Genomic DNA, 12,063 nt, shown 5'->3' on the forward strand with positions numbered 1-12,063 from the left:
CAGGAAGGAGATCACAGAAGTGAAACAAACCCTGGAAAGATTTATAAGCAGAATGGATAAGATGCAAGAGGCCATTGAAGGTATAGAAACCAGAGAACAGAAACGTATAGAAGCTGACATAGAGAGAGATAAAAGGATCTCCAGGAACGAAACAACACTAAGAGAACTATGTGACCAATACAAAAGGAATAATATTTGTATTATAGGGGTACCAGAAGAAGAAGAAAGAGGAAAAGGATAGAAAGTCTCTTCGAAGAAATAATTGCTGAAAACTTCCCCAAACTGGGGGAGGAAATAATCGAACAGACCACAGAAATACACAGAACCCCCAACAGAAAGGATACAAGGAGGACAACACCAAGACATATAATAATTAAAATGGCAAGGATCAAGGACAAGGAAAGAGTTTTAAAGGCAGCTAGAGAGAAAAAGGTCACCTATAAAGGAAAACCCATCAGGCTAACATCAGACTTCTTGACAGAAACCCTACAGGTCAGAAGAGAATGGCATGATATATTTAATGCAATGAAACAGAAGGGCCTTGAACCAAGGATACTGTATCCAGCATGACTATCATTTAAATATGATGGCAGGATGAAACAATTCCCAGACAAGCAAAAGCTGAGGGAATTTGCTTCCCACAAACCACCTCTACAGAGCATCTTACAGGGACTGCTCTAGATGGGAGCACTCCTAAAAAGAGCACACAACAAAACACACAACATATGAAGAATGGAGGAGGAGGAATAAGAAGGGAGAGAAGAAAAGAATCTCCAGACACTGTATATAACAGCTCAATAAGCGAGCTAAGTTAGGCAGTAAGATACTAAAGAAGCTAACCTTGAATGTTTGGTAACCACGAATCTAAAGCCTGCAATGACAATAAGTACATATCTCTCAATAGTCACCCTAAATGTAAATGGACTTAATGCACCAATCAAAAGACACAGAGTAATACAATGGATAAAAAAGCAAGACCCATCTATATGCTGCTTACAAGAAACTCACCTCAAGCCCAAAGACAGGCACAAACTAAAAGTCAAGGGATGGAAAAACATATTTCAGGCAAACAACAGTGAGAAGAAAGCAGGGGTTGCAGTACTAATATCAGACAAAATAGACTTCAAAACAAAGAAAGTAACAAGAGATAAAGAAGGACACTAGATAATGAAAAAGGGCTCAGTCCAACAAGAGGATATAACCATTCTAAATATATATGCACCCAACACAGGAGCACCAGCATGTGTGAAACAAATACTAACAGAACTAAAGAGGGAAATAGACTGCAATGCATTCATTTTAGGAGACTTCAACACACCACTCACCCCAAAGGATAGATCCACTGGGCAGTAAATAAGTAAGGACACACAGGCACTGAACAACACACTAGAACAGATGGACCTAATAGACATCTATAGAACTCTACATCCAAAAGCAACAGGGTATACATTCTTCTCAAGTGCGCATGGAACATTCTCCAGAATAGACCACATACTAGCTCACAAAAAGAGCCTCAGTAAATTCCAAAATATTGAAATTCTACCAACCAATTTTTCAGACCACAAAGGTATAAAACAAGAAATAAATTCTACAAAGAAAACAAAAAGGCTCACAAACACATAGAGCTTAACAACATGTCTAAATAATCAATGGATCAATGAACAAATCAAAATAGAGATAAAGGAATATATAGAAACAAATGACAACAACAACACAAAGCCCCAACTTCTGTGGGATGCAGCAACAGCAGTCCTACGAGGAAAGTATATAGCGATCCAGGCACACTTGAAGAAGGAAGAACAATCCCAAATGAATAGTCTAACATCACAATTATCGAAACTGGAAAAAGAATAACAAATGAGGCCTAAAGTCAGCAGAAGGAGGGACATAATAAAGATCAAAGAAGAAATAAACAAAATTGAGAAGAATACAACAATAGCAAAAATCAACAAATCCAAGAGCTGGTTTTTTGAGAAAATAAACAAAATAGATAAGCCTCTAGCCAAACTTATTAAGAGAAAAAGAGAATCAACACACATTAACATAATCAGAAATGAGAATGGAAAAATCACGACAGACTCTACAGAAATACAAAGAATTATTAAAGACTACTATGAAAACCTATATGCCAACAAGCTGGAAAACCTAGAAGAAATGGACAACTTCCTAGAAAAATACAACCTCCCAAGACTGACCAAGGAAGAAACACAAAAGTTAAACAAACCAATTACGAGCATAGAAATTGAAACGGTAATCAAAAAACTACCCAAGAACAAAACCCCGGGGCCAGACGGATTTACCTCGGAATTTTATCAGACACACAGAGAAGACATAATACCCATTCTCCTTAAAGTTTTCCAAAAAATAGAAGAGGAGGGAACACTCCCAAACTCATTCTATGAAGCCAACATCACCCTAATACCAAAACCAGGAAGAGACCCCACCAAAAAAGAAAATTACAGACCAATATCCCTGATGAATGTAGATGCAAAAATACTCAAAAAATAATTGCAAACAGAATTCAACTGTATATCAAAAGGATCATACACCATGACCAAGTGGGATTCATCCCAGGGATGCAAGGATGGTACAACATTCGAAAATCCATCAACATCATCCACCACATCAACAAAAAGAAAGACAAAAACCACATGATCATCTCCATAGATGCTGAAAAAGCATTTGACAAAATTCAACATCCATTCATGATAAAAACTCTCAGCAAAATGGGAATAGAGGGCAAGAAAGGCCATATATGATAAACCCACAGCCAACATTATACTGAACAGTGAGAAGCTGAAAGCATTTCCTCTGAGATTGGGAACTAGACAAGGATGCCTACTCTCCCCACTGTTATTTAACATAGTACTGGAGGTCCTAGCCACGGCAATCAGACAAAACAAAGAAATACAAGGAATACAGATTGGTAAAGAAGAAGTTAAACTGTCACTATTTGCAGATGATATGATATTGTACATAAAAAACCCTAAAGACTCCACTCCAAAACTACTAGAACTGATATCGGAATATGGCAAAGTTGCAGGATACAAAATTAACACACAGAAATCTGTAGCTTTCCTATACACTAACAATGAACCAATAGAAAGAGAAATCAGGAAAACAGTTCTATTCACAATTGAATCAAAAAGAATAAAATACCTAGGAATAAACCTAACCAAAGAAGTGAAAGACCTATACCTTGAAAACTACAAGTCATTCTTAAGAGAAATTAAAGGGGACACTAACAAATGGAAACTCATCCCATGCTCATGGCTAGGAAGAATTAATATCGTCAAAATGGCCATCCTGCCCAAAGCAATATACAGATTTGATGCAATCCCTATCAAATTACCAGTAACATTCTTCAATGAACTGGAACAAATAATTGAAAAATTCATATGGAAACACCAAAGACCCCGAATAGGCAAAACAATCCTGAAAAAGAAGAATAAAGTAGGGGGGATCTCACTCCCCAACTTCAAGCTCTACTACAAAGCCATAGTAATCAAGACAATTTGGTGCTGGCACAAGAACAGAGCCACAGACCAGTGGAACAGATTAGAGACTCCAGAAATTAACCCAAGCATATATGGTCAATTAATATTTGGTAAAGGAGCCATGGACATACAATGGCAAAATGACAGTCTCTTCAACAGATGGTGCTGGCAAATCTGGACAGCTACATGTAGGAGAATGAAACTGGACCATTGTCTAACCCCATATACAAAAGTAAACTCAAAATGGATCAAAGACCTGAATGTAAGTCATGAAACCATTAAACTCTTGGAAAAAAACATAGGCAAAAACCTCTTAGACATAAACATGAGTGACCTCTTCTTGAACATATCTCCCCGGGCAAGGAAAACAACAGCATAAATGAGCAAGTGGGACTACATTAAGCTGAAAAGCTTCTGTACAGCAAAAGACACCATCAATAGAACAAAAAGGAACCCTACAGTATGGGAGAATATATTTGAAAATGACAGATCCGATAAAGGCTTGACGTCCAGAATATATAAAGAGCTCACATAACTCAACAAACAAAAAACAAATAACCCAATTAAAAATGGGCAGAGGATCTGAACAGACAGTTCTCTAAAAAAGAAATACAGATGGCCAACAGACACATGAAAAGATGCTCCACATCGCTAATTATCAGAGAAATGCAAATTAAAACTACAATGAGGTATCACCTCACACCAGTAAGGATGGCTGCCATCCAAAAGACAACAACAAATGTTGGCGAGGCTGTGGAGAAAGGGGAACCCTCCTACAGTGCTGGTGGGAATGTAAATTAGTTCAACCATTGTGGAAAGCAGTATGGAGGTTCATCAAAATGCTCAAAACAGACCTACCATTTGACCCAGGAATTCCACTCCTAGGAATTTACCCTAAGAACGCAGCAATCAAGTTTGAGAAAGACAGATGCACCCCTATGTCTATCGCAGCACTATTTACAATAGACAAGAATTGGAAGCAACCTAAATGTCCATTGGTAGATGAATGGATAAAGACGATGTGGTACATATACACAATGGAATACTACTCAGCCATAAGAAGAGGGAAAATCCTACCACTTGCAGCAACATGGATGGAACTGGAGAGCATTATGCTCAGCGAAATAAGCCAAGCAGAGAAAGAGAAATACCAAATGATTTCACTCATCTGAGGAGTATAAGAACAAAGGAAAAACTGAAGGAACAAAACAGCAGTGGAATTACAGAACCCAAAAATGGACTAAGAGGTACCAAAGGGAAAGGAACTGGGGAGGATGGGTGGGCAGGGAGCGATACGGGGGGGGGGCGTAAGAAGAAAGGGGGTATTAAGATTAGCATGCATAGGGGGAGGAGTGTGAAAGGGGAGGGAGGGCTGTACAACACAGAGAGGACAAGTAGTGATTCTACAACATTTTGCTATGCTGATGGACAGTGACTGTAATGTGGTTTTTAGGGGGGACCTGATATAGGGGATAGCATAGTAAACATAGTATTCTTCATGTAAGTGTAGATTAAAGATTAATAAAAAAAAAAAAAGAAAGAAAGAAAAGGGGAATTACTCTTTGGTGGGATAAAACTATTGGTAAATCAAAGATTAACGCATGCTTTAAATATCGTTAATTTTTGATCACCTAAAGGGTGTCAGATGATCGGCTATGGAGGTACTCTTTTCTGATAATATTCCTTTCTCTTACTAAAAAAAAACAAAACAAAAAAACAAAGCAGTTCCTGTGTGCTAACCTCCAATGAGTTCTACACAGTGGTATAGAGGGCATGTCAAAGTGTGGGCAAAGGGTTTGTTTGTTTTTATGCAGAAGATCAAGGCTAGCTTGGCTACCTAGAAAATGAACTAAGATACGATATTAGGAGGAGCTTCCGGCATCAGCACTCTCTGGAGGACTTGTGCCAGGGGATGATCATCAAAAAGCCTCCACAGGGATCCGGGCGATGCTGCAGTTGTGGCTGCGTCCATCCCACTGTTTCCTGGACTTGCCATTGGAATGAGGAGGGAGATGTCTAGGCTGGCATGTGCATAAAGTGAGACAATGAATTTGACTGAATCTGTACTGTTGGAACTCAACCAGGAGTTGAGAGGGGTGCAAGTTGTAGCGCTCCAAAATCTTACGACTATAGACTATCTATGGTTAAAAGAACATATGGGATGTGAACAGATCCCAGAAATGGGCTGCTTTAATTTGTCTGATTTCTCTCAGACTGTTCAAGTACAGTTGGACAACATACATCATATCATAGACAAATTTTCACAAATGCCTAGGGTGTCTAACTGGTTTTCTTGGCTTCACTGGAGATGGTGGGTAATTATAGATTTGCTTTGTTTATGTCACCATATTCCTATTATGTTAATATGTGTGTGCAAGTTAGTTAGTAGTTTAAAATCTATACATGCTTAAGTTACTCTACAGGAAGATATGTCAAAGAAATAATCAATCCTCCCATGTTTTCTTCCATATGCTACCTCTATAGCTTTTCTTCTTCCTTCCTAATTACAACCCTTAAATAGAATTCGTGCCTCATATCAAATTTACCGAACATCGTAATTCCTCCAGGGGGTAAAGATACCTCGAGACAAGTGCTGGGCATAGAAGCCACAGGGCATAAATTTGCAAAGAAGTAAAAAGCTAACCTTTTCAAACAATATGGCTTCTCTGTCACTTACCAACTTACGTCTCCCTGTATGGCCCCGGAAGATGACTGGTTAGCCAGAGACAGGTAAGATTCCTCAAGGGAGGAACAACCTAAGACAGGCACAGTCGCAGGGGGGCCATCAGGTGAGAAATCGGGGAACAACAGTGGTGAAGCTTAGAACCTCACCCCCGCCCCTGTTTTGAGAGAAATCTTCTGCACCTGTGGATGTCTTATTGCCCTTGTCTAGCTCGGATTAGCACATAGTCTACAGGCACAGAAGTGATCATCTACAATTGCTCTCTTACAACACTAAACTATGTTTTCTACCTTTATCTTGCAACTACCTACCACTTCAGCATTTTATTAAAAATAAAAATAATAATAATAAAGGGAGAAATGTGGGATCCACATATAAATCAAGTATAAAAATCAAATGAATATTCATATTTGACCTGATTGTTTATAGTTCATAGTGCGTGATCAAAACCGAAAGTTTCTGTGATGAATGCCCTTGTACTGTTCACCATGTAAGAACTTATTCACTATGTAAGAATTTGTACACCATGTAAGAACTTGTTCGTTATGATTCAGAAGATTGGAGACTGATGAGAATTAGGCTTGAGATAGATTAATGATTGTGCATTGAGCATTGACCCCCCCTGTACAGAATTTTATTGTTGTTAACAACCATTTGATCAATAAATATGAGAGATATCCTCTCAAAAAAAAAAAAAGCACACATGGCCTAATAACGTTGACCAGCTGCTCCCCTGTTATTTTCTAGTACTTTTACATTGGCTTATATCAGCTCTTAAAAATCCTCACTCCTTTTGTTTCAGTAGAGTTGCATTCCATCTTTATCCCCAATTACAATAGTCTCGAATAAACTCTTCCTTGACTCTTTAAGAAAAAAAAAACTATCAATAAGGAGAGGGTTAAAAACTAGAGTACTATACAACTGAAAACATGTATCTATACATATGTTCAAAATGCAATTTTAAAATGACCAAATATATTTTAAGTCACTATATTTCACTTTATGCTTCATAACTGCATCTCTTGACAAGGAACTTAACATAAAAACATAGAACTTAGAGGACTCTGAAGGTACTAGCATAAATCTTTATATTTCATACCTAAATAATAATTTTTAGCATGTACCTTGCAGATACAATTTCTTCATAATCAGCCACAATATCTGATAAGTTAAATTTTCTAACTTTGACAGTTCTTTTCATTATCAATCTTCTCATCTACAAAAAAATTTTACAATTAAAAAAAAGTATAGTTTATATTTTAAGTTCAAGTATTTACAATGCTACTGGTGCCACTATTTTTTACTCCTAATTTTTGCAAGCAATGATAAGTGAAAATATGATTCTGTTTGCTACCATTATTAAAATCATTCCTGGCTCTCACACTGATGTCACACAAAGTTAAGTTTCTAACTGTGAAATTCTTTTTGGTCTAAGGAGATTCCTCCTGCTCTCCTCTAACCCTATCCTTCACAGCAGGCTTAGGTTTTCAGACATGAGTCTTAGGAAGAGGAGTGTCTGCAGATAATTTTCTGCTGTGCTGCCACCAACCCTCCCAGAGACAGTGAGACCTCGAGCCTAACTATCTGCTTGAATGGGGTAGGAAAATGGGGTAGTGGGAGAATGGCGACAATACCTAAAATGTACCCTGTCACATGGGCAACAAATTGTTTCTCTTGAAGGCGAACCACACCTCTCTGACCCCACCCCTGTCTGCTTGTGCACTCTCCCCAACTTTCTGTCTCTCTCAATCTTCTCCTTGCTCCTGTGGTATCACACAGACTGGCCTCCTTGCTTTTCCTCCCACAAGCCAGGTATACCCCTTCCTCAGTTTTCACATGTGGTACCATCAGCCTGGAATGTTCATCTCCCAGAAAACCCCACGACTAGCTCCTTTACCTCCCAGGTCTTTTGCTGGTGTTACCTTCTCACAGGCTGTCCTTGATCACTTTATTTAAAATTGTACTCCAGTCCCCTACATACACACACATACCCCTCCTATCCTCTCTTCTCTTACTTTTTCATAGCACATATCATTCTCTAACACACTAATGTTTTGTTCTTTATCTGACTTCCCCACTAGAATGGCCTCCTCCAGGAAGTCAGGGATTTCATTCTACTGAAATCCAGTGTCTAGTATAATGCCTGATTTATAGCAGGTGCTCAATAATTGAATAATTTAATGGAAGAGAAGATGCAATGTTCTGTTAGAGGCAAACATTTCAGCAAAACTTTATCTCGTAATTCTTGAGACTGCTTTACTGTTGCAATCCTGGCCTCAGCCACCACTGACTCCAGTTAACAAACAGGAGTCCAGTAAACAAACAAAACTCAGTCCCTGAGTTCCTTCCACAGCAGGACTTAACCACAGCCTTAATAGGCCCCTAGTGTCAGACCTTTCCAATATATGTAATTAAAGTAATTACTCCTTGAATTTGCAGTTTTAAACCATCCTCAGACAGCAAAGAAGTCTTCACATGGGACGGAAATCTAATCACAGCAATTTCTTAAACATCCTTCTCAGGATTCCTATGTGATGTTCAAGCATCCTCAGACATTTGCTCTCTTACTCCCATCCTAATCCTCTGCTGCCCTCCCTCTTGGACTTCCTCATACATAGAGAAGAAGAGAAGGGGCAAGTTACTCTCAACTTATGAGTAAGAACACCTCTTTATTTCCTAAGACAGAAAACTCATCATGAAAGCACACACCAAGTTTTTAACAATTGTGGAGCTAGTAAAGAAGGGGTAGGAGGGCAGGAGTCAGTGGGAAAAAACACCTGCCTGTGATAAAGGGGGAGGAGCTCGTTCAGACCTGGGATAACCTCTGTGGTTTGCATTTCTACCACCCTCTCATAGTAACAGAATATAAACCAGTAGAGCACCTGACGTTTTATCTCATTTGCCCCTTACAGCAGAAGTAAAAAAAGCCAGGCATTATTATTGTGTTCTTATACAAAAAGAAAGTGGGACTCAATGCATAGGTTACTTGCCCAAAGACATACAAGGTAGTCAAAACAGGTATTCGCACACCTTCCTGGGGCTCTTCTAGTTACATAGGTTGCTTCTGACCTGTCTCCATGAGGGATCCACTATGTGTCTCCTAGATCCTTCCATGGCTCTTTGCTTTTCAAATTGCCCTAGAAGGCTGCCAAGGCTCTACAGGAACAGCTATGTACTTGGGTAAGATACTACTTCCTGCAGAAGTCTTAAAAACCTCCTCAGCCCTTGTGGGTTTTACCCCTCACTTCATTAAATTCTCAAACATTTATTGACATTTTCTGAGTGACGGATACTGTGCTGGGTTTTGCAGATCTATAGATGTAGTCCCTGCACCCCAAAATCTTACAGCGGAGTGATGAGGAGTCAGTGGGAAGCACTCAGGAGTAAAATTCAGTGAGGGATTCAAACCGGGCTTAGGCTTTACTAGGGTGTTCTGTAAATATTTGACTTTGAATTGAAGCATATGTCTTTCTCTAATACTTTATGTCTCCTTCTGGTAGCTCTTTTGTCCCATTGTACCCTGAATTGATGTGGTCCCATGGCAATATGAGTTACTAGTAAAAGTAGGGATTCTAACAAAATGCTGGCCTATTTCTCAAAGTGAACTTTAAGGGTCAAAAAGAGAGGGGAAATTTTTAATGTTCATGTTTAAACAAAAAAGTTGGTGTATGCTTTAATAATGTGTTTACTATTAATTGAAGTAACCTCTGAATTAACAATGTACATTCATATATCAACAGTGTACATTTACAGGTGGTAAATAACTGACTCAGTAAACGAAGTCTGAACAGAACTGAAAGCCCCTCAGTGATCAGAAAGAGGTGGTGAGTATGCAGATTTATCCATCTGACTATCTGGGAAGAGTACAATAACATGCATCCAGCAGACTAGTTTTCACAAAAGTAAATGCAAACATATTGATAATACTATTTTGTTGTTACCTTTTTCAGAAAATTGGCAGAATTAACCCTTTCTGCTGTAATAGAATTCACATCTGAAATGGGTATTCCCTTCTCTATCTGACCTTCATATTCCTAAACAGAGAATTAAGTTAGTTTCAATTCTTGAGTGTAACTGAGTTTAGATATGACATGCTGCACTAAAATACTAACTATTCTTTTCAGTTCATGTGTAGGAGACATTAGCAACACTCTGGCATTTACAGAAGACAGCATTTTCTTTCAGATTTACCTATTGATAATTAGCTAAGAATAGTTTATGACTGTATTTTGCTTTCTTCTAGGAAGAGGCCCTTTTATCTTTTAAGACAGAAGAATATTTCTTAATTATCTTCACATTTTCTCATTTCTTGCAAAAATACCATGATGGAGAAATAATCTTCATGCATGCATTTACCTGGCAATCACTAAAAACAAAACAAATGAGAAGTAGTATAGTATAATGGTCAAGAGAGGGGGCTTTGGGAGCACACAGTCCTGGGTTCAAATTGGTCCTGCCATTTACTAACTGTGTGGTTTGGAAGAAAGTTGGTCAATTACTACAGACCTTAGTTTCCTCTTTTGTAATAATAATAATAATAATACCTCCTGTGTCACAGGATTGTGAAGCTTAACCGAACGGTATCTGTAAAGTGCATGGCACACAGTAAGTAGTCAATATGTGTTCACTATAATCAATAACTTTAATTTCATATCCAGCAGTTGGTGTAAGATTATTTGTCAGGATGCTTCATCTACATAATGTAGAATAAATTTGCATCTATTATATCTGCATTTGTGGGATACATTCCCTAATGCACATGGAAATTGTTTTATATTATAGATATCATTATAGGCTACATAAAAATAATGAACCAGATATTTCAGAACTCCCCATGATGCTACAATGAACATTCATTATCTGAAAGTAATTTATTTGGTCTCTAATTATCCACAAGAAATCTTGAAATTAATTCTGTTGGCAAGTAACAACTTTTAATTAACATTTATATTAATTAATATTTCACATCACTTTACTTTTTAAAGTATTAATTTATAGGAGTTTCTTAAATATTCTGGGTATTAGTTTTGTTTGTTATGTGTGTTGCAAATATATTTTTCTAATCTGTGGGGTTTTGAATTTAACGTTATCAAATTTATTAATCATTTTCTTTATAAACTTTTTGTTTTAAGAAATACTTTCTTACCTCAAGATTAAGATATACATCTAAAAATTTGCTTTTCACATGTAATCTCTATTAAACACAGTATTTACTTATTTTATGAGGTCTGAATCTGATTTTCTTTCTACATGGATGACCAATTATCCCAGAACCACCTAACAGATAGACCATTCTTTTCCAACTGATTTGTAATACCTCTGTCAAATACAAAGTTTCCACACAGGAATAGTAGGTCTGTTTTGAGGTCTGTAATAGTCTATAATAGTAGGTCTATTCTGTCTCAACAGTTTAGAATTGCATTCCTACATTTACAGATTAATTGGAGGATGACTGGCATCTTATAATGTTGAGTCTTCCTATTAGTGAACATGAATTCAAATTCTTTTTTACATCACTCAAAAATGTTTTATAATTTCCTCCATTAAGTTCTTGCGTACATTTTGTTAAGTATATTCCTATGTATCTTAGAGTTTTTACTGCTGTTTCAGGGGTATCTTTGTAAAGTTACATTTTTAGTGGTTTTTTACTAGTACATAGAATGCTAGGATTACTACATTTGGTTATTTCTGTAGGAATCAGACCTTAATTCTGCTATTTTAAGATTAGTGATGTGCTGGTAAATGCATAACAACCAGTTCTCTGGGATTGGAAGGGGAAGGCTCAATTTCTATCATCTGCTGATTTATGGTATAAATATTAGCCAAGGAACAAATTTAAAGCAACCAACATGCAACCACTGAAGGTGGAACTGGGAAAAGATG

This window comes from Manis javanica, chromosome 7 (genome assembly GCF_040802235.1).
Source record: "Manis javanica isolate MJ-LG chromosome 7, MJ_LKY, whole genome shotgun sequence".
Lineage (NCBI taxonomy): Eukaryota > Metazoa > Chordata > Mammalia > Pholidota > Manidae > Manis > Manis javanica.